General features: G+C 41.2%; 1 protein-coding gene across 5 annotated transcripts in view; it reads right to left on the bottom strand.

Moving 5' to 3' along the window:
- FAM169A (family with sequence similarity 169 member A) overlaps positions 1–27186 on the bottom strand; it is a 91991-nt gene extending 64805 nt beyond the window's left edge. Inside the window, exons 1-2 of one of the 5 annotated variants that reach the window (XM_019463010.2) lie at positions 27019–27186; positions 11169–11340 (exon numbers count right to left, since the gene is read on the bottom strand). The gene's annotated coding sequence lies outside the window, so the exon portion shown is untranslated. The other 4 variants (XM_019463009.2, XM_019463011.2, XM_053907270.1 and 1 more) reach the window with 4 other exon arrangements.
- Between the last annotated feature and the right edge of the window lie 681 nt (positions 27187–27867).

Below are 27867 nucleotides of genomic sequence, written 5' to 3'. Positions count from 1 at the left end.
AAGCCAACCGTTGTTTTGTGTTTTTTCTGTTTAATAAACACATATAAAGAGAGTCTCTGCTTTATTCATAATCAGGAAAACGCAAATTGGGACCACAATTAAATACCATTTTGTACCATTTTAGATTCTCTGTCTCCCTTTCTCTCTGCCCCTTCCCTGCTCATGCTCTCTCTCTCTCTTTGAACAGTAAACACTAAAAAAGTGGTACCATTTTGTACCCACTAAATGAGCAAAAATTAAGAAATCTATTCATATTTTTTTAAGATATCTATTCAGATTAAGTGTTGGGACAGGTAGTGAATCAACAGGACCACTTAAGATACACTGGTAAGAGTGTAAACGGGTTCAAATACTTGAGAAATAATATGGTATCATGTATTATGTTGCACAAGTATACAACCAGCCTAGAGACAGCAAAGTGTTCCAGGAAGCATGCATGAAAATGTTCTGAGCAACTCTCTTTGCAACAGTATAAGAGAATAATCTGAGAAAAATCTTGAGAATAATCTGTTAGGACAGTGGATAAGTCATGTAGTCAGTGCAGCCACATCTCACAATGGGCACAGAGTTAATGGTGAGTAAAAAAAATTCAGGCCTCAGAGAATATAAATCCTACGAAATATCTTTTAGAAATTCAAAAATAAGAAAGCCAACTGTTTGAAAAGTTAAAAACTAAATGGGAAACACAAAAACTGACAAAGTAAAATGCCTACTAAATATTTAATTACTATACAATAGAGCTAAAGAAAAAATGAAATTCACTAAGTGGCATTATAGTTCTTAAATTATTCGTTGCTGAAGGCCAGAGACAAGTAAGACCTTGAAATTTACATGACAGTAGACTCAAAATGAACCATGAGCAAGTTTTTCTTAAGTTAAAGCCAAAAAACCTTAGAATGGTGCTTCTTTATTAAGGTTATGACGATCCAGATCCACAGACGGAAAAGTATCCCTGCACTTTTCATGGGTCAGACAGCATCCATTGTTTTTGATTCCACTCGGATGATCACATTTTAAGAAAAATCACACTGAAACACTGGAATGCCTGCAATGGAAAACCACCAGGATGGCAAAGGATCTAGACACCATGGTACAATGGATGAGGAACAGGAATGAGGAGAAATTAGTGAAGGGAAGTCTTGGGGAAGGGAGGCCAAGAATGCTGCCCTTCAAATATCTGAAGAGTCAATACCCAGATGAAAAGAGAAGAGTTATTTGCCTGTATCTAAAGGGTAAAAAGAATGGGCCATGCTAACAATAAACGCTAGCCACAAATGAATTATACCACATGAAAACACAGCCAACTAGCTAATCAAAGACTACTGTTAGTTATAGCTGGCACGTTCCAACACAGGACAGGGGAAACTTTTCTCGGCCCTTCTGCAGGTACAGGTACAAGAACATCCCTGTCTCCATCCAAGCCAGTGTCAAAGTTCTGGAAAGGAGGGCCAAGAGCCCACAGACTTCAGCTGAGTGGTCATTTGTACATGAAACTGTAAAACCATATGAATCATTTCATAAAACTATGCTTTTTTTGGCCATTCTGAGAAGATACTCAGATATAAAAAGTTTGTATTCTCCAAACAAAATTTATTCAGAATCACATCAATTTCTTTTTTATGGTTTACAAAATATTATCGATAAATCTCAGTCTTAAAATTAATTTCAAGTACTTTTATTTTTTTTAATATTTTTTTAATGTTTACTTTTCAAAGAGAGAGAGAGAGAGAGCATGAGCAGGGAAGGGGCAGAGATAAAGGGAGACAGAGAATCTAAAGCAGGATCCAGGCTCCAAGCTGTCAGCACAGAGTCCAATGCAGGGCTCGAACTCAGGAACTGCAAAATCATGACCTGAGCCAAAGTCAGACACTTTACCTACAGAGCCACCCAGACACCCCTCAAGTAGTTTTAGATATGCATTATATTCTAAGGCCAAATGTCAAGACTTCACACATGTGCTTGCTTTTTGGTAAATTTAGCTATATGTTCCATCATGAGCATAAATAATTAATAGAAAACAGGGCCACATTTAAAATTAGAAGACAGGTTCTGGGATGCCTGGATGGCTCAATCTGAAGAGCATTCAACTCTTCATCTCAGAATCATGAGTCTGAGCCCCAGGTTGGGTGTAGAGATAACTGAAAAAAATATATACTTGAAAAAAAAAAAGATACGTTCTTCATCTGGAATCCACAAAAACTACAAAAGGTTTAAAAGGCTTATACTTTATCCCATGCAGTACAAAATCTCCGACTAACAAGTGGTAGATCACAATTTTGAAAATGACAATTGTTGCCTTGAAACATACCTTAACAAAGTGTTGTATTGAACACAGGGTAAAAAAAGATAATAAAAGAGAGGAAGATGAGAAACACTGAAATTGGTACTAAAAATTATCCTAATTTCATTGATAATATTAATAGCTCACCTTTAGATACATTATCACATTTAATTCTACCAACAACATTTTAAGACAGGCTCTCTTATAACTACCTTTTAGAAGAGGAAACTGAGGCCCATGTATCTTAAAAGGCAGCTAGAAACAGCAAATCCAGGTTTCAAACCTACGTCTATTTGGCTTGAATTGCGGATTATTATACTGCCTCTGGATAATAACTACTGGTAAGTGAAGAATCAGAGTTAGGTCCTCAGGTATTATCAAACTTGAAAGCACTAGTATGTACTGGTATATGTGTAAAATATTTTAAACTATAAAATTAATAATACGGGGGAGTTCCTATTTTTTCAATTAAACTTTTTTTTAATTTTTTATTTTTACATTTATGTATTTTTGAGAGACAGAGTGAGACAAAGCATGAGCGGAGGAGGGGCAGAGAGAGAAGCAGACACAGAATCCGAAGGAGGCTGCAGGCTCTGAGCAAGCATTCAGCACGAGCCCGACGCGGGGCCCAAACCCATGAAACATGAGATCATGACCCAAGCTGAAGTCGGACACTTAATCGACGGAGCCACCCAGGCACCCCTATTAAACAGTTTTTTTTTAAGTTTATTTATTTGTTTATTTGAGGGTGAGAAAGAGAGTGTGAGCAGGGGAGGGGCAGAGAGAGAGAGGGAAAGAATCCCAGGCAGGCTCCTTGCTGTGGGCCCACACCCAACACCAGGTTCAATTCCCACCAACCATGAGATCATGACCTGAGCTGAAATCAAAAGTCGTACGTGCAACCAACTGAGCCACCCAGCCCACCCTGATATTACTCCTCTTAAGGCCTCCAATAACCTCTCAACTCCCAAATTCAGTGAATTAGTTTCATTCTCACCTGACCTTGATTCAGACCAAACCCAACTGACCATTCTACTGCTTATAAGTCCACTCCCCACCATCCCTGTCCCTGGACAACACTCCAGACAATTCCATTCCTTAGTATTCTTCCCTCCTCAGTTTCTTTCGGCAACTGAACCCTCTCCACTGTACAACCCATAAATGCAGGGGGTTTCCCCTCACACATACATGCAATCTGGCACTTCTTTTATTATTTTTTGGCACTTCTTTTTTAAAAATATAATTTACTGGGGACGCCTGGGTGGCTCAGTCGGTTCAGCATCCAACTTCAGCTCAGGTCACGATCTTGCGTTCGTGGGTTCAAGCCCTGCGTCGGGCTCTGTGCTGACAGCTCAGAACCTGGAGCCCGCTTTGGATTCTGTGTCTCCCTCTCTCTATGCCCCTCCCCTGCTCATGCTCTGTCTCTCTCTCTCTCGAAAATAAATAAGCATTAAAAAAAAATTTAAGATAAAAATAATAAAAAATAAAGATTAAAAATGTAATTTATTAAATTGACTTGTTCCCGATTCATAGTTGCAAAACTCTGTGTGCAGTTAGATTTTAAGGAAATCTTTAACATTTTAATACACAATACTTCACTATAAACTCCATGAAGGTGAGGTCTACTTGTTTTTGTGTCCTTTTTTTTTTTTAACTTTTTTCATGTTTATTTGAGTGAGAGGCAAAGCACGAACGGGGAGGGGCAGAAAGAGAAGGAGACACAGAATATGAAGCAGGCTCCAGGCTCTGAGTTGTCAGCACAGAGCCTGACGCTGGGCTCAAACACTTAACCAACCCAGCCACCCAGGCACCCCTTGTGCCCCTTAAGGTACAACAGACACTCTGTTGAATAAATGAAAACACCCTTTGGTGTAGCCTAAAATTAACACCTCACTGGAGCAGGTAGTAGCTAAAAATGATACATATTTTTAAAAACATGTGATGAGTCACAAACTTTCTGGACAAAGAATAGGTGGGACTAAATGAGTAGTTCCCTCCTACAAAGCAGATAAGATCTCATACCAGCCCTGAAACCGAATGAGTCTATTTAGGTTATCTTTAGTAAATTATCAGCTTTTTCCTGATTATTTTTAAACCATGACACCTTTTTCTTAATAAATTCAACCTCCAGTAATTTTGTTGTTGTTGTTGTTGTTGTTGTAAAGAATTGTGAAATGCCCTACTACCAGTGAAGCATGCCAAATTTAGAACTTTAATTTCAGGGTTAAATATACAACGGATCAGAAGCCTAATGATGTGTGAAGAGAAAATCATCTCAAACACAATAACCATGCAATTCCTTTTTCATTTCAGATTCACAACATCTTAGAAATGGGAAGAAACATGATGGTTTTGTTTCACTTCCTAGTCAACTTACAATCCTTTCTACAGAACCCTTGACACATTTTTGCCTGAATACTCTGCCTGAATACTCAATCCTCTTAAATTCTAATTACCTTTAAAAAGAAAATCTCTGCATTTTTAGGCATATTACTGAACATAACACATGTAAGGGTTTGAAAGGGTTAGATAAAAGCTAATGGAGAAAAATATTGAAAGGCCTTTTTCCTTTTCAATTTCTCAAATATTGGTAACATGATGCCCAAAATCTCCAACTACGTTAATTCAAACTGGAGTTAATAAGGCCAGTAGCACCAAATCAGTGAACCTCTGTAACCTGTGCATTTACAGAATTTAAAGGTGCAGGAACTGTGTCTGGCTCAGAGCTGAACGTGCTGGGAGGAACAATCTCGTTCCCCACGGACCTAAGACACATCCAATCAGGGCACCTGTAACCCCTAGAAAACAATCGGTGCTTCCTTAAGTTTCCTAAAAAAACAAGACTCATCTCTCCATGTCCGAGGTCCCTGTCACTTCCATAATTCTCCTCCTGGAACACGTCATTTAGGAGAGGCATGACATTTCTGCTAGGAAAGGCCCATGATATGGAATCACTTGTTTATAAAGAATTAATGGAAGTCTTCAACTATTCAAAAAAAGTTGAGAGTAATTTCATAAGGAGGGTGGCAATGACATTTTACTCTCAAGAGCATCTAATTATAAAACACTTTGTTTTCTCCAATTCAAGAGTTAAGTCCTTTGACATATACTATACCTTTATTAGGAAATGATACCGTTTGTAATGAGTCTAATACTGTTTTGGACGAATCTCAGGTGAGACTAATTTGAAACTTTTCAGAACCTTAAATCCACAGGTAAGGCACCTCTGGTTACTATAATCACTCGTGCAGCAGGCTAGTATCACCAGTCATAACCTATTTCTAAACTCCCTAAGCCAATCCTCATCATAAATTCAAAAAGAGGAGGCTACTATGACACCTACAAGCTTTCCTTCAAAGACTCTTCATCTTTGTACTGTAAGTCTTACCACACATAGATGTTTCCCAGGTTCCTCTCACTATTTCATTCCCTGTCCAAAGCCCCACCACCCTCAACAGGAAAACTCAGTCCGGTCCGCAGACCAGAAAAACCTTTTCTCCTGTAGGAGAAAAAGAAGCTATAGTTTGCAAAGATATCCGGTACAACTTACATGCTATCAATCTGCCAATGCAAGCATATAATAATAATACATGGTACAGATCTATTTTGGTGATTTCCCTCCGAGGCCCAAACGTGTGTATTATGCAACAGCCACCATGCCAGGTTTTAATCCCTGTCTGTGATGCACTGATAAAATACAAACGGCACAAGTATAATCCACTAGGTACTCAAGCACATTTGCCAGAAGATAAATCAAAACAAAAATTACCAAATTCTGAGGAACCTTGAAAATCACAAAGTGCCTAACAGTTCTGAATACAATTACAACTTTTCCTTCCCGTAGTCTCTGAGTAACCTGCTCGCTCAGCCCCAACCCCCTCAAAAATCCTCACACTTGAGCATTTTAATTGAGGTTTCCAAAGGATCTCTCCAAGGGGGAAGGGGGCCTGCATCAGGTGGTTATTTTAGAATCTACTCTAATAATCTAAAATAACCTAAGATACCCACACCAGTTTCCAGAATCGAGTCAGAGGTTTCATCATTTCTTCCAAAGGACAATAATAGGAGTAAATGCAATCCAGATCCCCGAGGCATAAACAACCCAGGGCTCGATGCTTCACCCACCGATCTCCTGGGGCACAGGCCTCGAAAAACTGCACAATGGGCGGCTAAGAATTAGAACAAAATTGCGATGCCCTTCATTCTAGAAGAGAATCTATACAGTTATCTATTCCAGAGGTTAAATGCAAGGGAGGTGGGCAGAGCATCTCCGGAGACCACCTGCGTGGCTGAACCCGAGCCTAAACGCCTCGGCGCGCCGCCTCACCAGGTCCGCTTTCCACCGAGCCAGGGCAACGGGCGAGCGCGGCCAGGCTCCAGGTGGGGCGCAGTGGGAGGGGAGGGGGCTCGGCACGCAGCAGCCGGGGAGCCAAAGCCGATCCCAGGCCAGCCAAGGAAGAAGGCGGCATTCCCTCACACAAAATGGTGGCTCTGACGCGGAGGCCCGCGCACCTGGGGACGCGCCACACGCCCCTCGGGGGACGCGGCCGGCCGCCGGCAGCTGGACGCGCGCCCAGGGCCCGGGAGGCCGGCGTGGGCCTGCGTCGCGGCCGAGTCCACAAGGCGGCCCGCAGCCGGCGGCCCGCGTCGCCGCCCGCGGGGGCGCTGGGCCGGAGCCGGCGGGGCGCGGGGTCGGGCGCGGCAGCCTCGGCCTCAGCCCGCGGCCCCCGCCCGGGACGGACAGCGCACTCACCTCGGACGCGCCTCCGGAGCCACCGGAGCCCGGGAAAGGAGGCGGAGCCGCGGGAATGAATGGAGCCGGCGGCTCGCTGGCGACCCCCGGCCGGTCCCGGGCCGCGTCGCTCGCGGCTGCCAGGGCGGGTACGGCCGCCTCCCCCTCGCCCCGGACGCCCGGCTCCTAGTCGGCGGGTCGGCCGCAGCCCACCGTGCCCTCCGCCGGCGTGACGCACTGGCGCCGCAGCGCCTCCAGCCTTTGCTGCCGCGCAGCGCCCGCGCCCACCGCGAATCCCCCCGCCCGCGCCGCGCGGCCCCTCCTCGGCGCCGGGGACGCCGCCCTGCCTCCCTCCGGACCCGGCCTTCAGACGGCCTCCGGGCAGGTGCCGGCCGGGCCAGCCGGGGGGCGCCGCGCGGCCCCCGCCTCGCCCCTGGCGCCCGCTCGGCCCGCCTGGGCCGCCGTCACAAGGCAGGGCGCGACGCCCCAGCTCAGGCTGTGGCCCGGTATTAAAGAGTGACCTTGGCTTAGATATAAAAATAGGTGCGGGTAAGCTGCGGGGACTACGACGCTGAATTTGCGTATTCCTTTAATGTCAACATTCGCAGAATCCCGTTTGCACACGCCAGCGGAGATCTCCTCCAGTCTGGCAATGGCGCGGGCCCTCCCAGAATGTATACTGGGTGAACCAAGACATCCTGGCCTCTGGACTCGGATGCAGGGAGCGCGGGCGAGGACCGTGGGCCTGCGCCCCGCCACCTCCTTCCTAAACCCACCGCTACCTAGGAGGATGCAAGGGAAAAGGAACTCTCCATGCACAGTCTGGACGAGTCCAAGAGCCATGACTTCCATCTTAAGATAATAAGGAATCACTAAATTTCCTGCGTTGACCTTTTCTCTTTCAGAATGTAGAACAAGCAAACTAGCCCAGACCCAGAAGGATGACGGCCCCATCCTCCTTTCTTCCTCTTCCCGCTCCTAACTCACTTCAGGGCCCTTTTGCTAATTACACTCCCACGAAAGAAAGATATGCTCTCAAGTATTTAAAGCGTGGTAGATTTCTTAAAAGTAATGCATTGCATAGTTTAAATATGTTTAAGAAATGTATTGAGGATCAGTATTCTATGTAATTTTAAGACCTCTTTTTATACACAAACTCTGGAAAATAAACATCCAAGATCTGTGGCATTGTTTTCAGCTCATCCAGTGAATTTCAAATTGTTTCTTTCACTCCTCAAAAATACTTAGCAATCACAATACCAGTCTTTCACAAATTTAATAGTGATCAACAAGGTCAATAAATACTTCAGAGAAGACTTGTTGATAGAGACATACTGGATTCAGATTTTTTTTTAATTGGATAGGCTTTTCTGCCTCGAGTTGCTCTTAAAAAATAAGGTCACATCTACTATGTTTAATTTGTAACATTTAGCAGAAATCTTAAATGTTACATGCCAAAGATTTACCATTTTTAGTGGACCTTAACAAACTAGACCTAATTGAGCAGGAATTTTGAATAGTTCGGTTTTTATGCACAGCAAATGTTAAATGAATGAAGTTATAAAACCTTTGAATTTCTATTTTTAGAGCTGTACGGAAGTAGGAGTCTCCAGGGTAATCCCAAACAATTGCCACTTTGGGAAAATATTCTTCTTTTTGCTACCAGAGGCTACAGTTGTTGAAGCTGTAAGCCCCAGTACAAAGCTAGACAGAACAACTTGTTCCGAATGTTTGAAATCATGGGCGTGATTGAGTTTTAGCTATAAGTTTTGTGGGTGAGTACTTGTGCTTGAGAGGCTTGTCTCCCAAATGTCTGGCCACTCTGGTGGGCATCAGAACCATACCCACCCAGCCCGACCCCATCCAGGCAGCTAAACCCAGCTGTCTTCCTATGGCAAGGATCCTACCTTCAGAGAACCACTGAAGAAGTTCTGTCTCCTACTTATGTGAGGAGTGTTCTGTGAGGACACTCTGACTTCATTCTCTTCTCTACTTGCAACATTATGTGGCCTTGGGTGTTTAAGAAAAAAAAATCATTTACTTACTTCTTTGGCCACGATTCATTAAATCTTGCTTGTCTGTTACCCCATAGTCTTGGGGATCCATGAGCAATTAGTGGGCAAAGAACTAAAAAGTGAGCCTTTATCAGATTAATACATGCTGTGAATGACTACCAAAACATTTTGAAATATATTTGAGGCTTTGGTCTAAAAAGTTTTGTAAAGGGGCCCCTGGGTGGCTCAGTCAGTTGAGCGTCTGTCTGACTTGGGCTCAGGTCATGATCTCATGGTTCCTGGGTGCGAGCCCCACATTGGGCTCTGTGCTGTCAGCACAGAGCCTGCTTTGGATCCTCTGTTCCCCTCTCTCTGTCCATCCCCCACTTGCGGTCTCCCCAAAGTAAGTAAATATTTAGAAATAAGAAATACATACATACATACATACCATACATACATACATACATAAATAGTTTTGTAGAGAATAAAAGGACTATTGCTTTGGTTTTTGTTGTTGCATATGCTTGCTCTGATTATTATTTTGTTAAGTTACAAGCATAAGGAAACATGCTAAGAGTTTCCATTGCATTTTTAGTACATGTTCAAAGGGGAATGGAACCTTTTTTTTTTTTTTTAAGTAATGTCTACACCCAATGTGGGGCTTGAACTCATGACCCAGAGATCAAGAGTCACAGACTCTTCTGACTCAGCCAGCCAGGCGACCCAAGGGTGGAACTATATTAAGAGAAGATTGCCACAACTGGATTTTGGAGGTTGCTTACAAGAGAAGAGTCCTAGCACTGGAAAAGAGGAGTTCCTAATGGCTAAAATAACGGCTAATGTTTTTGACTGCTAACAAATGCCCAGGTACTCATTCTACTAACTTCTTTGTGGAAATTAACTCATTTATTTCTCACACTCATCCTTTGAAGTACATACTAATATTGTCCCCATTTAACCTACAAAAGACTGAGGCGCACACGGAGAAGCTAAGTAATTAGCCCGTGGTCACACAGCTAATAATTCTAGCACTATGGCTCAGTAGTACAGTTCCTTAACCAGTATTCCATACCACCTTTTATGTGCACAAAATCCTATGCCATATGATTGGATTTTGCTTTTGAAGCCCTAAAACATACCAAATTCTCATTGCTTTCATGTTTAAATTATTTCTTAGATCTAGTGGTATTTTCCTAGACATGAAGAGAAAATTAAACCCTTAGAAAACTTGTAAGACTTCCTCATATGTGTTAAACAAAACTGTATCCTCTGTTAGTTTTTGAAAGGCAAAAATATTTTTTAAAAACCGTTCTGGGGGCGCCTGGGTGGCTCAGTCGGTTAAGCATCCGACTTCGGCTCAGGTCATGATCTCGCAGTCCGTGGGTTCAAGCCCCGCGTCTGGCTCTGTGCTGACAGCTCAGAGCCTGGACCCTGTTTCAGATTCTGTGTCTCCCTCTTTCTCTGACCCTCCCCTGTTCATGCTCTCTCTCTCTCTCTGTCTCAAAAATAAATAAATGTTAAAAAAAAAATTTTTTTTAAACCGTTTTGCATCTTTCAAGGGTAATTGCTCTCCAAGTTGTTTTTTTTTTTAATTTTTATTTTTTTACATTTTTATTTTATTTTTGACAGAGTAAGACAAAGCATGAACAGGGGAGGGGCAGAGAGAGAAGGAGACACAGAATCTGAAGTAGGCTCCAGGCTCTGAGCAAGCGGTCAGCACAGAGCCTGATGCAGGGCTTGAACCCACGAACTGTGAGATCATGACCTGAGCTGAAGTCAGACGCCCAACCGACTGAGCCACCCAGGCGCCCCCCAAGTTTTTATTTTTTTTAGGTTCCAGAGACTAATTATAAGTTTTATTTATATTTATATTTACTTAGTCTATGGAAGAAATACGATTCCCCAGAAGAGATTTACTACCATCACTGACCCTCCATTAGACTAAAATGTGTAGAACCAGGATCTAATATATAGAGTATATACGTTTTAAATTCCTAAAATCAGAGTAGGAAAGTTTTAATGAATGAAGCAGCCCAGGGACTTCCAGATCTAAAATGTTAGCCAATGGATTAACTAGTTGGCTGATAATGTCAGCCATGGCAAAGGCAAAATGAGGAAGCAATCCTTCCTCCTTGGACTAGAAGAAAATAGGACTCCATACCGTAGAATGCTTTGTTTCTTTCTCTGGTTTATGAAATATGTCACAGGAATGCTTTCGGGATTAAATGCAGCACTTTGATGGGGTTTTCTTTGTCAGGCACTACTACTGTCTGCAGATGTCAAATTCCTGAGTGATACTATGCGCAGGGTTGAGGGAGGCAGGTGGAAAGAACCTGAAGAACAAGAGAAATGACAGGTTTGAGAAGTCCAGTTACACTTGTTTTTTTCTAGTTTGCTTTGGTCTAATGTGAAACAGAAGTTTAATCACAGAGTATTTGGTAAGTTCAATTTGGGTTTAAGGGAAATAACACGTGGTATTTTTCATATTACTAATGAAAAATTATATACATATTTACATCGATGGCCGATACTGCCAATTTGCCTAGTTAATATCCATTCCCTCCGCTTTTCTGTCACAGCCCCTATGTTGTTCAGGGTGGCAATGTGTCCAACTAAAACTATTTTCCTCCCCAGATTCCTCTTGCAACTGGGATAGTTATACAGTTACTGTGGCCAATGGAATGTAAACAAAAGATTGTTCAGTATAGCTTTCAAGAAAGCTTTATTTTTCTGATTAAAAAAAAAAAAGATTCAGATATCCCTTTGCCTTTTGCCATTTGTGCTTTTTTCTTCTTCCTGCTTGGGAGGAAGACTTATGTCTGGGATCAGAGCAGCCATCTTGAAGCCATGAGCTGACCAAGGGAATGAAATCCGTGTGTAACTATACCCCAGCCAAGAGATAGGAACCTGGGACAATGATGACATTCTGGAGCTGCCACACCAATTCCACACCACCTACCTCCAATCTTCCGTTACTTGCCAACAAATGCAACCCTAACCAAAAGTCAAAGTTAAACCTAAACCAAAGTCCTTGATATAGCTGGAAAAAAAAATAAAGGAACATTCTTCTATAGTATATATGCTATACTATAGAGATATTATTCTTTGATTTTGCTGCTCTATTAAGTAACTGCATTCTGGAGAAATCAGTGACTTACCTACCATAGTACTTGGTGAAAAAAAAAACCACATCAGTTTTGACTATGAAAAGAATATCATATTTAACCAGGTAGTACATTTTATTTTTAACACATTTCACACATGACCTCAGTAAGTCTCTAATATCACTATGAGAAAGGATGACAAATGGCTGTCTAGAAACGATAAGAGTCATCTAGAAACAAGTTACTGGTCAAAGTGATCGCCGTGCCGTATACATAAAGGATATACAGAAAAGTATAATTATGTTTTCATTTTTAATGAAAAACAAGCGGAAGAATCAGGATTTAGGGAGGGATCATAAAATTAGAACTTGTCTGTACTTTACAGAAAGCAACCTGGTGATACATATCAAAACTTCTGAAAATGTGAATGTGTTACCGTAATACTACTCTTGGAAATCTATCTGAAGGAACCTTTTAGGAAGAAAAAAAAAGTTATGTTCACAAAGAGGTCATTGAAGCATTTTTTACCCTTTTTAAAAATTTATTTTTTTGGGGCGCCTGGGTGGCGCAGTCGGTTAAGCGTCCGACTTCAGCCAGGTCACGATCTCGCGGTCCGTGAGTTCGAGCCCTGCGTCAGGCTCTGGGCTGATGGCTCAGAGCCTGGAGCCTGTTTCTGATTCTGTGTCTCCCTCTCTCTCTGCCCCTCCCCCGTTCATGCTCTGTCTCTCTCTGTCCCAAAAATAAATAAAACACGTTGAAAAAAAAAATTTTTTTTTTTTTAAATTATTTTTTTAAAGTTTATTTATTTTGAAAGAGAGAGAGAGAGAGAGACTGTGTGTGTGTATCTGTGTGTGTGTGTGTGTGTGTGTGTGTGTGTATGCAAGCAGGGAAGGGGCAGAGAGAGGGAAAGTGAATCTCAAGCAGACTTTGTGCTCTCAGCACAGAGCCCCATGCAGGGCTCGATGTCACGAACTGTGAGATCAAGAGTGGGAGCTTAATGGACTGAGCCACCCGGGTGTCCCAGCCTTTTTTTTTTTACTTTATTAATTTTTTTTTTTTTTTTAGTAATCTCTATATCCTACATGGGGTTCAAACTCACAATACGAAGATCAAGAGTTACATGCTCCCCCAGGTGAGCCAGGCAGGCACCCCTGAAGCATTTTTTTTCTTAAGAAAGCCAAAATGTATAAATACCATGAATGTCTAATAATAGGTATACTGTTGCTAATCACAGAAATGCAAAATGTTTGCCTTTCTTATTGCAGGCAATAAGAGGGATTATTTTTAATTGTTAATAGGAACTGGGAAGGCTTATTGAAACAGCTAAATCATGTAATAGGTTGGCGTGCAAAAGGGAACACCCATCTGGAGGCAATGTATCATAATCTCCATTGTCATTATTGTTGGATTACGTTTATTAAGCACTTCTATGCCAGATATTGTACTGATGGGATTCAGAGCAGTCCACCCCAGAATGTGCCACTTTGGCATGAAGATTATTTGGAGCTAAAGACAATCAAGTCTGTTGAGCCCAACAGACTCAGAAAGAGCTTTTTACCTTCCCTTTAACTGCTCTAAAATTTTAGATAGAAAGCCTATACCAGGAAGAGCGCTATTACCAAAATTAACCTTTTTTTTTTTTTTTTAACATAAGACTCCTCCTCATGGCATGGCATACATTTGTTTACCAAATATTGGCTCTTCCCATCTCCCTATGAATGATCTTTCTCCCGTGTGAAATGCCGGACTTCTATCCTCTTCTCTGTAGCTCAGGATGGCATATGAACCTCAGTTCCCTGTCAAAGAGCCTCTCATGTGTTAGTGGGGCCCCTGTAAGTATGTAATTAAGTATTTCTCCTTTTAATCTGTTTTATGTCAATTTAATTATTAGAGCAACCAAAGACTTAAAGGGAAGAAAGGAAAAGTTTTCCTCCCTTGCAGTACTAAACATTTTACCTTAGTTGTCTTGCTTAATCCTCACACTATCTATTTGAGGTAGATACTATATCTTCATTTCAAAGATGAGGAAACAGGTTTAGAGAGGTATGGAATTTTTTTTTAATGTTTACTTAATTTTGAGAGAGAGAGACAGAGAGAGACAGAGCACAAATGGGTGAGAGGCAGAGAGAGAGGGAGACACAGAATCCTAAGCAGGTTCCAGGCTCTGAGATGCCAGCACAGAGCCCGATGCGGGGCTCGAACTCACAAACCATGAGATCATGACCTGAGCCCAAGTCCCATGCTTAACTGACTGAGCCACCCAGGTGCCCCAAGAGATATGGAAATTGACCCAAGGTGCTGAAGCAGGAAATTGACCATTGTTCTCAATTACTCTAGACTTAGACATTAGACTACAGACTTAACTATACCTCTTCTCAATTAGCATATATCCAGCTTCCAGAATATATTTGCATTAACATCCTCTCACCCAATATTTATACATTTATTGACTCAACACATGTGTTTTAAAATGTCTATTATGTCAGGCACTGCTCTAGATGGACTCTGTGATGTGGTAGTGCAATGAATGGGACAGGCAGAGCCAATTAGAAACGTGAATATGGCCTGTAGAACAATGGCTTACTGGCTGAACTGAGAAGACAGCCAAGGCTTTTAGCAGAGTGTAGAGTGTCAAGAAATGAGGCTGGAGAAACAGGCAGGACCAGTTATTCTTTTAAAAAGTCCTGGCCAGCCACGATAAAGAGCGTGGACTCAATCCCAAAGGCAATGGAGAGACATTTGAAGAGTTTAAATTTCAGACTGACATGACCACACTTGCATGTTAGCAAATTTTCTTAGGCAGCAATGTGAAAAATGAGTCGAAGAGAAGACTGGAGGCAAAGAGCCACTTACGGAACTGATACAGACTGATGACAGTCTGGTCTAGAGCCCACAGTGAGGATGAAGAGAAGTAAATGAATTCTAAAGCCTAAAGGTGAGAAGTAGAGTCAACATGACTTGGCAAAATGTGCCATGTAATAGAGAAGACAAGATCACCAGGTTTTCGGCTTGAACCATTGGGTGGATGCTGGTGCTGCTCACCAAAATAGGAATCACTGGAGAATAAGGATTTGGGAGGTAAAAATCATTATGTCCATTTTGGCTATGTTGAGTTTTTTTTGTTTTGTTTCGTTTTTGTTTGCTTCTTTGTTTTAGAAACAGAGCACTTGAGCAGGGGAGAGAGGCAAAGGAAGAAAGAAAGAGAATCATAAGCAGGCTCCATCCTCAGCATGAAGCCTGACACGGGACTTGATTCCAGACTCTGGGATCATGATTCAAGCCAAAATCAAGAGTCAGACACTCAACAGACTGAGCCACCCAGGCGCCCCTTGGCTATGTTTGTTATGTGCTGTGAGATATCCAAGTGGAGACGTATGAAATAGATCTTTAGGAACTACAGCTCAGAGGACATATCTAGACTGAAGTTATAAATGGAAAGCCATCAGCACAGGAAGGGTTATGGAAACCATGGAATGAATGGGCTTGCTGAGGAAGAATGGGAGAAAAAAACACATGCCCAGTCAAAATCTAATAGGATTTAGACGATCTAAATCTTCATAAGAAGATCCTACATGGGAAGCAGAGCTGTGACGAGAGGAAAGGGAAATTGTGGTGTTATAGAAGCCAAAAGAAAAAGGAGCTGATCTTCAGTGGAGTTAAATGCTCCCTTCAGAATTTATCCAAAGGAACTAATTAAGGATGAGCACAAAGATTTGCTTATAGGACTATTTCAATATTGTTTGTAATAGGGAAATACTGGTGGTGGAGAAAGGGCAGGAAAGTCCACCAAGAAGTTGCGAAATAAATGTTGGCACATCCAATGTACCAAAGATACAATGTTGTGTCATTTTTTAATTACATTTCTGAAAATAAAATAAAATAAAATAAAATAAATTGCATTTATGAACAATATTTAATAACATCAGGAAATATTACGTAGAAAACACATCCGTTTAAAAAGATCCCACTTTTGCTTTTAATATTATGCTTAATCATATGGATATATTCAGAGAATATATAGGTCATAAAGACATATATTGAAATGTTAACAGCAAAAGTTGGAAAATGGATTAGAAAGAGGCAAAACAGGGTAGTAGGATTACTGGAGAGGAGATTTATATTTTGTTTATAGTAGTTTTTTCATTTTCCATGATGAACACATAGTCCTTTTATAATAAAAAATCCATTGGATTTTTGGTTAAGAAATTTATAGCACATAACCCATACTGTGCAGTGATTAAGTATTATATTTATGGGCGGCACCTGCCCAGCTCAGTCAGAAGAGAATGCAACTCTTGATATCCAGGTTGTGAATTCCAGCACCGCGTTGGGTGTGGAGATTACTTAAATAAATAAACTTTTCAAAAAAACAAGAAGTACTATATTTATGGAAACTAGATAGCAACATGGAAAAATATGAGTGCTAGAATATTAAGTTACAGCAAGTTATATTACTTTCATAGAAAGAACCGGATAAGGGCCAGTTAAAGAACTATCAAAGATAAAACCACACACTGGTTAAAGTGAGTAAAGACAAATGTTATTCAGTAACCATCGTGGTCGGGACGGGGTGGGGGGGAAAGAGCTGACTTCAATTCTGATTTGTGCAGAGGTGACTGAACCTTTTGAAAAGAGAACTGTAAGCAGAAAGAGTTAGTGGCCCCAGAAAAAGAAAGACCAGACATAGATTTTGTAACCCTTGACAAATCATCTTAGGCCGCCAGCTATTTTCCAAGATCTGTGTCTCACCCACTCTACGTGCCCAAGAACACTACTTGTGGAACTTCCTAGGAGGTATCAGAACTACAAAGAAATGCAAAAACCTCGCTAGTTAGGATTTTAAGGGAACAAAGGGAATGCAAAAACGGGCTCTATGAGGCCAGGAAATAGCCCACCCATATCAGAGACAGTAAATCAATGGTAAAACTCGAAGTGCGTTTCAGAAGTAAGCAGGGCCCTCCATTCCTAACTGTAGATAAGGAGCCCAAGACCCCATCCAGTTTATACCATAGCCCATAGCCCCTTCCCTTTGTCTGACAGTTACCTTGCTTCGCTAGAACATTAAATTCTCTGACCTAGGAGGAGCACGAGCTTCATTAACATAACAGAGGATGCACAAAGCTCCCCTTTCTGAATATTCATCCTAAACTGTAAATTAAAGGAACCCATCCATCCCTGGGTCTTGGGTTTTGGTGGCATGGTCCACACTCTGAGAACATTGTTATGCAAACACCCTACTAACTAAAACGTATACAATGCTTACACTTGTGTTTACTAAAGATAGAGGCATTATAATCTCACCCCCACCCCCATTCACTTTCCTACACACCTATTCAACACCCCCACCACGAGCTTCTTTTACTGATTTCGAAAAATATTAGAAAGTAGGAGGTGGCAACATTACTGACCAGCTTTCTTCACGTCAGGGACTGCACAAGGGACTCGATTCACAGCTAAATTCTGTCCTACAGATAATGGTGGAACATAAAATGCTGTCCAAGTAAAGATTTGCATATGGAAGCCTTAGATACTGTAATTAAGAAAAGCACAAAGCTAGGGGCGCCTGGGTGGCTCAGTGGGTTAAGCATCCCACTTTGGCTCAGTTCATGATCTTAAGGTTTGTGAGTTCGAGCCCCTTGTCAGGCTCTGTACCAACAGCTCAGAGCCTGGAGACTACTTTGGATTCTGTGTCTCCCTCTCTCTCTGCCTTTTCCCCACTCATGCTGTCAATCTGTCTCTCAAAAATAAACATTTAAAAAAAATTTTTTTAAAAAAGGAAAAGAAAAACATAAAAGGAAGACTCCTTTACTCCAACTTCAAAACCCCAAAATCAAAACAAACAAACAAAAACCTCTGAAACTCTGAATACTCCAGCTGAACCAGGATGATTAGGGAGGAAAAAAGGAATTCAGCAAATCACTTGAATTCCTTTATATTGCAAAGGACAAAAACGGGATGGAACTTTGAACCCAAACAAAAACACATCGGACAGCAGCAAAAGGCATGTCCTGCCAAGGCTTAGGGGACAGACAGTCAGTCTTCTGCTTCCCCCCACATCAAGGCAGAAACAATACACAATGTCTCTCAATTTTTCTGCCTGGCCTTGGTTTGAAAATGCTACAGAGGAACTGATTAGAGACGGGGTGGGGGATGGGGTGGACCCAGGCCTTCCGTGTGGTGCAGACTCCCTCATGCTTTCCCTATTGCAGTGCCTCTCCAGCTTCTCTGCTAAAAATGCATTGTCCCAAGTCTCTCCCCTACAGATTTCAATCCAGGAGATCTAGAATGGGGCCAAAGAATCCACATTTTAAATAAGCACCATAGCTACGATCTTTATCAAAACTCTTTATAGATGGTGAGATTAACTAACACAATAGAGAAACTGGGATGAGACAAAGAGCGTCATACATGTATGGCAGAGTGAAGGGATTTAAAGAATTTATTTTTAGGTATTCTCTTGCACCCAAGGCGGGGCTCGAACTCAAAACCTTGAGATCAAGAGTCACATGCTCCACCAACTGAGCCAACCAGGTGTCACACAAAGTGAAGGGATTTAAACTTCTGATTTTTCTATGTTATTTTAAGATCTAACACTTACAGGAAGGTGCATAAGGTCTCTAATATTAAGGGTATAGTTCAATTATTATTTTTTTTAAGTTTACTTATTTATTTTGAGAGAGAGAAAGTACAAGTGGGGAAGGGCAGAGAGAGAGGAAGAAAGAGAGAATCCCAAGCCAGCTCGGAGCCGTCGGCATAGAGCCCGAAGTGGGGCTCCAACTCACCAACCGTGAGATCACGACCTGAGCAGAAATCGAGGGTCAGGCGCTTAACCGACTGAGCCACCCAGGCGCCCCTCAATGAATTTTTAATATGTAGACAACCAGATAACTACCACCCAAATCAATCACCACTACCAACACATCAGCACACTGCTTCATTCCCCCTACCAGTCAATACCACTCCCTAATGGTAACCCGTCTTTTGACATCTGACATCACAGTTTTGCCTGTTTGTGAATTTCATGCCAATAGAACTTAGTATACTTATATTTGAACTTTTTTGTGTCTGGCTTCTTTGGCTCAGCCTTACATGTGTGACAGTCAACTATGTTGCTGAGTGTTGAAGTAGCTTTTTTTTATTTCCGTATACTATCCCATTGTATAAAAATGCCAAGATTTATTTTCCCCTTCTCTTGTAGATGGACACCAACCATTTCAGAATCGTTTGGCACATCTGTCTGAATTTTAGGAACAGCTTGTCCGTTTCTGCACAAAAGGCAGTTGGATTCTTGTACAGATCGCATCGAATCTACAGAATCTAATTCGCACATTGTTGCCATCTTAACAATATCATGTCTTCCAATATGTAAACACCGCATGTCTTTTCATTCCTTAGATCCTCTTTGCTTTTTGTTCAAGAATGCATTGTTGTCACAGTCTGGAAGTCTGGTGCTTCCTCAGTTAAATTTATTCCCGTTTTGTTCTTTCTGATGCTGCTACACATGAAATTGGTTTCTTAATTTTCAGACTGTTTATTGCTAATGTATAGAAATTCCATTGGTTTTCATATAGTAATCTTGTATCTTGCTCCTTGAAATAATTTATCAGCTTTAATAGATTTTTGGTGGATTCGTTAGGGTTTGCTCTGTACAAAATCATGTCATCTGCAAATAGAAGTGTTAAATGCATTCCAACTGGCCTCGAGGATTAACTTGCTTCAGGCTAACACGCTCCTTAGGTGCTGACCTAAGTCCCTGGATCCACGGCAGACAGACCACAGGACTTGGGGAGTGAAGGACTGGAAGGTTCCAAGGCTGCAGAGGCCAGCAAGCTGGTCTGAAGCCACCTCAGCTTTCTGATTAGCCTAGCAAATTTTTAGCAAAATGCTTTGCTGTTTTGGGTCACACAAATAATTTCACCTTTGTGTATCTGTAGACCTTGCCCTCCTTTGAGGAAAGAACAGAGCACATCACAAAACAGGAACTGGACCCCTTGGCACAACCCCTGAGCCGTGAGATAACGTTTGTAGCTGGCATCACGGAGGCTGCACATGATCAGGACATGTCGCAGGCCACTGCACTCCCTTTGCCAATTAACTACCCCAAATCCCTTTAAAACCTCCTGGGCCAGGCAGAAACCCTGGAGCTGGTTTTTGGACAAGAGTCTGCCTTCTCCCCAGGTGGCTGGCCTCCTGAATAAAGTTCAAATTACTTTCCAATCAAAACTTGTCTCTTGAGTATTGGTCTTTTGAGTGGCAGGGCAAACTTGGGGTTCGATAATAGAAGGCGTTTCACTTCCCCTTTTCCTGTCTTGATTCTTTTTTTGTTTGCTTGTTTTTGCGTAATTGCTTGGCCAGAACCTCCAGTACAATGTTATAAAGAAGTGATGAGAACACACATCTTTGTCTTTGTTTCTGATCTTAGGGAAAAAGTTTTCAGTCTTTTACCAGTAAGTATGATTTTAGCAATGGGTTTTTCACGGATGATCTTTATCAGGCTGAGGAAGTTTCCTTCTTTCCTATTTTGTTGAGCGTTTTTACCATGAAAATGTGTTGGATTTTGTCAAGTGTTGTTTCTCTATTTAGAGGATCCTGTGGTTTTCCTTTACTCTAGTAATATGATGTATTACATTCATTGATTTCATATGTTGAACCAACCTTGCATTCTCAGGGATAAATCCCGTTTGGTCATGGTGTATAATCCTTTTTATATGATATAGGATTCAGTTTTCCAGTATTTGCAGAGGATTTTTGCACCCATGTTCATTAAGTGACATTGGTCTATGGTTTTCTTTTCTTGTGATGTCTGTCTTTATTATCAGATTATACTGAACTTATAGAATGAGTTAGGAGATACTGTCTCTCCTGTTTTTTGGTAGACTTTGAGAAGGATTTATACTAATTCATTCATTCTTCCTTTCTTTTCTTCCTTCCTTCCTCTTTTCCTCCCTTCCTCTCTCTCTCTTTCCTTTTTTCTTTCTTTCTTTCTTTCTTTCTTTCTTTCTTTCTTTCTTTCTTTCTTTCTCCTTCCTTCCTTCCTTCCTTCCTTCCTTCCTTCCTTCCTTCCTTCCTTCCTTCCTTCCTTCCTTCCTCATCTCTATACCCAACATGGGGCTTGAACTCACAACCCCAAGATAAAGAGTCACATTCTCCACCAACTGAGCCAGGCTGAGCCAACTGAGCCAAGCACCCCTGTACTAATTCTTTAAATGTTTGGTAGAATTTAGCAGTGAAGCTATTTGTACCTGGGCTTTTTTTTGGTGGGTAGTTTTTGTTTACTAATTCAATCTCTACTTCTTAGTGTATATATTATCTATTTTTTTTTCCTGAATCAGTTTTGAGTGTTTGTGTGTTTTTAGGAATTTGTCTTTTTCATCTAGATTATCTGATTTATTGACAGGCATTTGTTCCTAGTATGCCCTTATACTCTTATGATTTCTGTAAGGTCAATAGTAATGACCCCTTTTTACCCCTGATTTTGGTAACTTTAGTCTTTTCTTTTTGTCTTGGTCAGTCTATTTAAAAGCTTTTCAATTTTGTTGGTCTTTTCAAGGAAACAATTTGGGGTTTTGTTTAACTTCTCTATTGTTTTTCTCTTCTCTGCTTCATTTGTTTTCACTCTAATATTTATTATTTGCTTCATTAGTCCATGCTTTGGATTTAGTGCACTCTCCTTTTTCTAATCTCTTTAAGTGGGGGGTTAGGTAATGGATTTGAGGTCATTCTTCTTTTTTAATATAGCTGTTTACAGGTATAGATTTCCCTCTCGGCACTATTTTTGGTGTTTCCCATAAGTTTTGCTATGTTGTATTTTTGTTTGCATTCACTTCAAAGCACTTTTTAAATTCTGTTGGGATTTCTTCTTGGACTCATTGGTTATTTAGGAGCATGTTGCTTAATTTTCACATGCATGTAAAATTTCCAAATCTTTTTCTTACTAATTTCTAATTTCATTCCACTGTTATCAGCAAACACATACCTTGTATGACTTCAGTCTTTTAAACTTTGTTGTGATTTGTTTTATGGCCTCCAATTAAATTCCATCCTCAAGAGTGTTTCATGTGTACTTAAGAAAATGCATGTTCTGGGGGCGCCTGGGTGGCTCAGTCGGTTAAGCGTCCGACTTCGGCTCAGGTCACGATCTCGCAGTCCGTGAGTTCGAGCCCCGCGTCGGGCTCTGGGCTGATGGCTCAGAGCCTGGAGCCTGCTTCCGATTCTGTGTCTTCCTCTCTCTCTGCCCCTCCCCTGTTCATGCTCTATCTCTCTCTGTCTCAAAAATAAATAAACATTAAAAAAAAAGAAAAGAAAAGAAAATGTATGTTCTGCTGTTGTGCAGCAAACTGTTCTATAAACGTCCATGAGGTCTAGTTGGTAAATAGTGTTGTTAAAGTATTCTACTTCCTTGCTGCCTTTCTTTCTAGTTGCTCTATCCATTATAGCAAGTTGAGCGTTCAAGTACAACTATTATCACTGAATTATCTATTTCTCCATTCAATTCTGTTAAGTTTTGCTTCATGTCTTTTGGGGCTCAGTTTTAGGTAAATATATCTCTATAAACTATATAATTATTACATCTTCCTGACCCTTTTATTATTACAGAATGTCCCTGTTTATCTCTACAAACTTTTATATTAAAGTCTGCTTTGATAGGAGTTTAGCCCCTCCAGTTCTCTTTTTCTGTTTGTATGGTAGGTCTTTTTCCATCCTTTCAACCTATTTATGAACAATATCTTTTTATATGCTTATTGGTCTTTTGAATACCCTCTTTTGTGAGTATTCAGATCTTGGTCTATTTTTAATTTTAAGTTTTTGTCTTTTTCTTATTGATTTGTAGGAGTTCTTTATATGTTCTGAATACAAGTCCTTTGTAGACTATTTCCCAGTCTGTAGATTCCCTTTTCACCCTTTTAATAGTGCTAACGAGGAGTTGATGGAGGTTTTTTTTTGTTTTTTGTTTTTGTTTTTAAATTTTTTTTTAATGTTTATTTTTTTTTGAGACAGAGAGAGACAGAGCATGAACGGGGGAGGGTCAGAGAGAGAGGGAGACACAGAATCTGAAACAGGCTCCAGGCTCTGAGCTGTCAGCACAGAGGCCGACTCAGGGCTCGAATTCACAGACCGCGAGACCGTGACCTGAGCCGAAGTTGGCCACTTAACCAACTGAGCCACCCAGAGGCCCCTGGAGTTTTTTTAATCAGTTTTCTTTCATTTCTTTTTCTTTTCCGTCCTATTTAAGAAATCTTTGCTGACTTGAAGAGTTCTTTTGGTGTATCTGTTTTGTTTTGTTTTTACACAGCATTATTATGGCAATAGCTGACTAATACATTTGATCCTACCAACTTATTCTCCAAAGTAGTTGTACTAACTTACCCTCAAATCAGCAGTATTTTGGTATTCCATTGCTTCACAACTCCCCTTGTCACACTTTTAAAGTTTAAGGCTGACTGATGTAAAATTCATTTTTACTCTCATTTGAATGTGCATTTTTCCTAATTACAATGAGATTGAGAATATTTTCATATATTTATTGGCCACTTGAATATACACTACTGTTTATTAACTGTTCATTTCTTTTTTTTTTTTTTTAACGTTTATTTATTTTTGAGACAGAGAGAGACAGAGCATGAACGGGGGAGGGTCAGAGAGAGGGAGACACAGCATCTGAAACAGGCTCCAGGCTCTGAGCTGTCAGCACAGAGCCCGACGCGGGGCTCGAACTCACGGACCGCGAGATCATGACCTGAGCCGAAGTCGGCCGCTTCACCGACTGAGCCACCCAGGCGCCCCAACTGTTCATTTCTTATATGCTCATCTTTATGTTTGAAAGATCCCAGAACAAGTTTAAAAAACAAAAGCAAGGAGCGGAACAACACAGGGAGAGACACATTCACCTATGTGTCTATGTGGGCTTGCATATATGCAATACACATGTACCTATGTGTTTTAATATGCCTAGGATGTTTTTGAAAAAATATGAAACAGGGGTGCCTGGGTGGCTCAGTCTGTTAAGCGTCCGACTTCAGCTCCGGTCATGATCTCACAGTCTGTGAGTTTGAGCCCCGCCTCAGGCTCTGTGCTGACAGCTCAGAGCCTGGAGCTTGCTTCGGATTCTGTGTCTCCCTCTCTCTCTGCCCCTCCCCTGCTCATGCTCTGTCTCTCTCTGTCTCAAAACAAATAAAAACCTTTAAAAATTTTTTTAAAAAGAAAAAATATGAAACAATAAAGTTGGAAGAATTATTTAAAAGGCATTTATAGTGAACTATAAATACAAAAAGAAAATTCATTATAATATGTTGAATTATCAGGGAGTTTGAAAAAAAGTGGGGAAAAGTGAAGAATAAAGCTACTGAGCTATGTGTGTGGTGTGGGGGCAGTGAAAGGAAGTTAAAATATTTCTAGAATTTTGATGGAAATAAGGAGGACCCAGGGAGTCAGCCAGATGGCAGAGAATGATCTCAAGTGAATCTATGTGAAGTCTTTGATCTCTCTCTGGTAGAGAAATGTCACAAGAAATGACCCTGGGGCATTAGTCAATCAACTAAAGCAGTAAAACTCCAACCTGGCTACAAGCGGACATCACCTACTGTTTAAAATGAGGGCCACCTCACGTCCGACTTCAGCTCGGGTCACCATCTTGCGGTCCGTGAGTTCGAGCCCCGCGTCGGGCTCTGGGCTGATGGCTCAGAGCCTGGAGCCTGCTTCCGATTCTGTGTCTCCCTCTTTCTCTGCCCCTCCCCCGTTCATGCTTTGTCTCTGTCTCAAAAATAAGTAAACATTAAAAAAAAAAAAATTTGAAATAAGGGCCACCTCAGACCAGTTGAATCAAAATTACCTGGAAAATTTCAACCTGTCTACAAGCTAATATCTCCAACTTTTAAAATAAGGGCCACCTCAGACCAACTGAACCAAAATACTGGGAAGTGGCTCTGGGGAATTGAGTCTTTTTTTTTTTTTTTTTTTATACTCTCTAGGTGATTCTCATGGACCAAGAGGTTGAAATCCCATGAAGCAGATGCTGATATGTAAAACATTAAATTATACTTCTGGAGAAGTATAATAAAAGAAAATAACCTTTTATTCAGAGGCATGGTTATTATGATCTTTTTTTTAATTTAAGTGTAATAAAATTAGGAGAAAAGGATTTATGGTAAGTGACATAAACAGAGAAAAAAAAGAAATTATAGCTTTCAAAACGTTTCTATCTCAATATATATTTTTAAATTTTTTTTTTTAATGTTTATTTGTTTTTGAGACAGGGAGAGACAGAGCATGAACAGGGGAGGGTCAGAGAGAAAGGGAGACACAGAATCCAGAACAGGCTCCAGGCTCTGAGCTGTCAGCACAGAGCCTGACGCGGGGCTAGAACTCACGGCCTGCGAGATCATGACCTGAGCCGAAGTCAGGCGCTTAACTGACTGAGCCACCCAGGAGCCCCTCAATATATATTTTCTAAATGATGTTCATTCTATGAGCATTTATTGAGAATCTCTGACATGCAAAGCCTTGCACTGTTAGGTGGTTTTTGTTTCTTTGTTTATTTTAATGATAGGAAATGGCTCTTATCCTCAAAGTTGTTACAGTCTAGGGGCGCCTGGGTGATTCAGTCAGTTAAGCGGGCCAACTTCGGCTCAGGTCATGATCTCACAGTTTGTGGGTTTGAGCCCCGCATCAGGCTGTGTGCTGACAGCTCAGAGTCTGGAGCCTGCTTTGGTTTCTGTGTCTCCCTCTTTCTCTGACCCTCCCCAGCTCACACTCAGTGTGCGTGTCTCTCTCTCAAAAATAAATAAACATTAAGAAAAAAAGTTGTTACACTCTGTTTAGGATATATAAATAACCTAGGGCTAGAACAAGGCAGAAAGAAATGCCATACTTGAAGAAACAGTGCCACGGAAACACTAAGGAGGTAACTCTACCAAGGGCTGGGAATGCAGAAGCTTTACAGAGAAACTAGGATTTTAACTCAGCTTTGAAGGATGAACAGAATCTCAGTAGGTGGAGAAGTGGGGTAAGGGAGCAAGTTCCCCATTTGGAGAAGAGTAGGAGCAAAACCTCAGCAATGAAAGAGTGTGTATAATTTATACCTCATTTTCTCCTGGGTCTACTGCAATGGGTCCTGACTGATCTCCAGCCTGTCCCCACCTCCACCCTCCTGCAGCCCAGGCCTCTGGCCAGGCAAGAGGGCCACAGCTCTTGTATTTCCATAGAACAATGGGCAAGTCATTAAAAAAAATATTCATTATTAGCCTCTATCTACATACTGTTCCCTAAATATTTATGCTTTTGAGATTTTTGTATTACCAAATCAATGTATGCTCTTGTATCAAATTCAAATAATATCAACTAGGATATTAGGATATCAAATAGGAAGTGGAAGCCCCCTTACAATTCAGCCCCCAGTGGTAAGCACTATTAATAGTTAGGGTAGGTATCCATCCAGTATCTCTGTTTATCTGTCTCTGTTTGCCTGTCTTTCTTTGTTTCTCTTTCTCTCTCTGTATACACACACACACACACACACACACACACACAAGCGCATGCATATATAATATTCTTTATATGTACATACTAAACTGTGTATATATACATATATATACATATATATGAATGTGTCTAGACACACTATATGTGCATACGAGTATAATAACTGAGCAATTGTTGTAAATATATATATATATATATATATATATATATATATATATATATATATATATACTTGATACATTTACAGAGAATCTAATGTCTCTAAATACAGGGTGTCTATCTATACATACACATACATGTTTACGTGTGAGGGGAAGTATGTATTACTCTCAGACTCTGACACCTTTTGCTGACTGCCCATCTCTTACCGGTTAAGGTACAAACCCTTAGCATGTTGTCTTAAGCCCTAGCAGTCAGGCTGCTGCCTACCTCTGTCTCCGGCTTCCTCTTCAGCCATTCTGGCTACTTTTGAGAAAGACTACAGTTGGAGAGAAATGAAATCATGTTCCTTTTGAGTTCATTCTTCAAAGCTGGGGTCCTTTCAGCAAGTGTCTTCAGGATTGGTAAGTTGACATGACTTGTTATGGCAATAAGAAAAGACCTTGCGGGAAGCAGTATGAAAGCAAGACCAGGGACCTGCAGACAGGAAGTCAAATGCCTGTGTTATGTGCTCCCTCCCCCACTCCCAAGGACAAAGCCCTCCCTCTTCCAGACTGACACCCCCACCCCCACAGTAGGACTTAACCTTGACATTGCTTCAGTCACACTGAGGGCTTTGTGAACTGTGAGCAGTTCGGGGGAATAAGCAGCTGTTTCACTTCTCTGTGCTTTTACATATTTTCATTCCTCAAGTTGAAATGCCCTTACCTGCCACCGCACCCTGGGCAAACGTGAATCCTGCACATTGTGCAGGGGCTTTTTTTCCAGGATGGAGGCCATGATGAGACATCCCCCACCCGGTGATTTAGAAATAAGGCTGCCACGGAATAAAACAAACAAACCATGTACACTGGGGATGTGATTAACCCCCTGGAGGAGAAAAACAACCAATTGTGTATAAATATGTGACTGAAGAATTTTAAAACTCTTGAATTTCAAAAAAAGTGAAATAAAATAAAAAGGAGAAAGTGGTGCTGGGAAATCTCAGGGAGGAAATATGGGAAAAGGCTGTAATTTAACAAACACTTAATTGTGTTTGCCTTGCTCACAGTAAGACCATGCTAAGAGAAGGGTCTGGTAAACCTAGCAAGCAGTGGAGAGAGGGCAGTGGGGAGGTAC

This window comes from Panthera pardus, unplaced genomic scaffold (genome assembly GCF_024362965.1).
Source record: "Panthera pardus isolate Hobbes unplaced genomic scaffold, ASM2436296v1 HiC_scaffold_2, whole genome shotgun sequence".
Taxonomy (NCBI): domain Eukaryota; kingdom Metazoa; phylum Chordata; class Mammalia; order Carnivora; family Felidae; genus Panthera; species Panthera pardus.
Note: the sequence above shows the minus strand (reverse complement) of the source record. Positions and strands in the feature narration are given on the sequence as shown.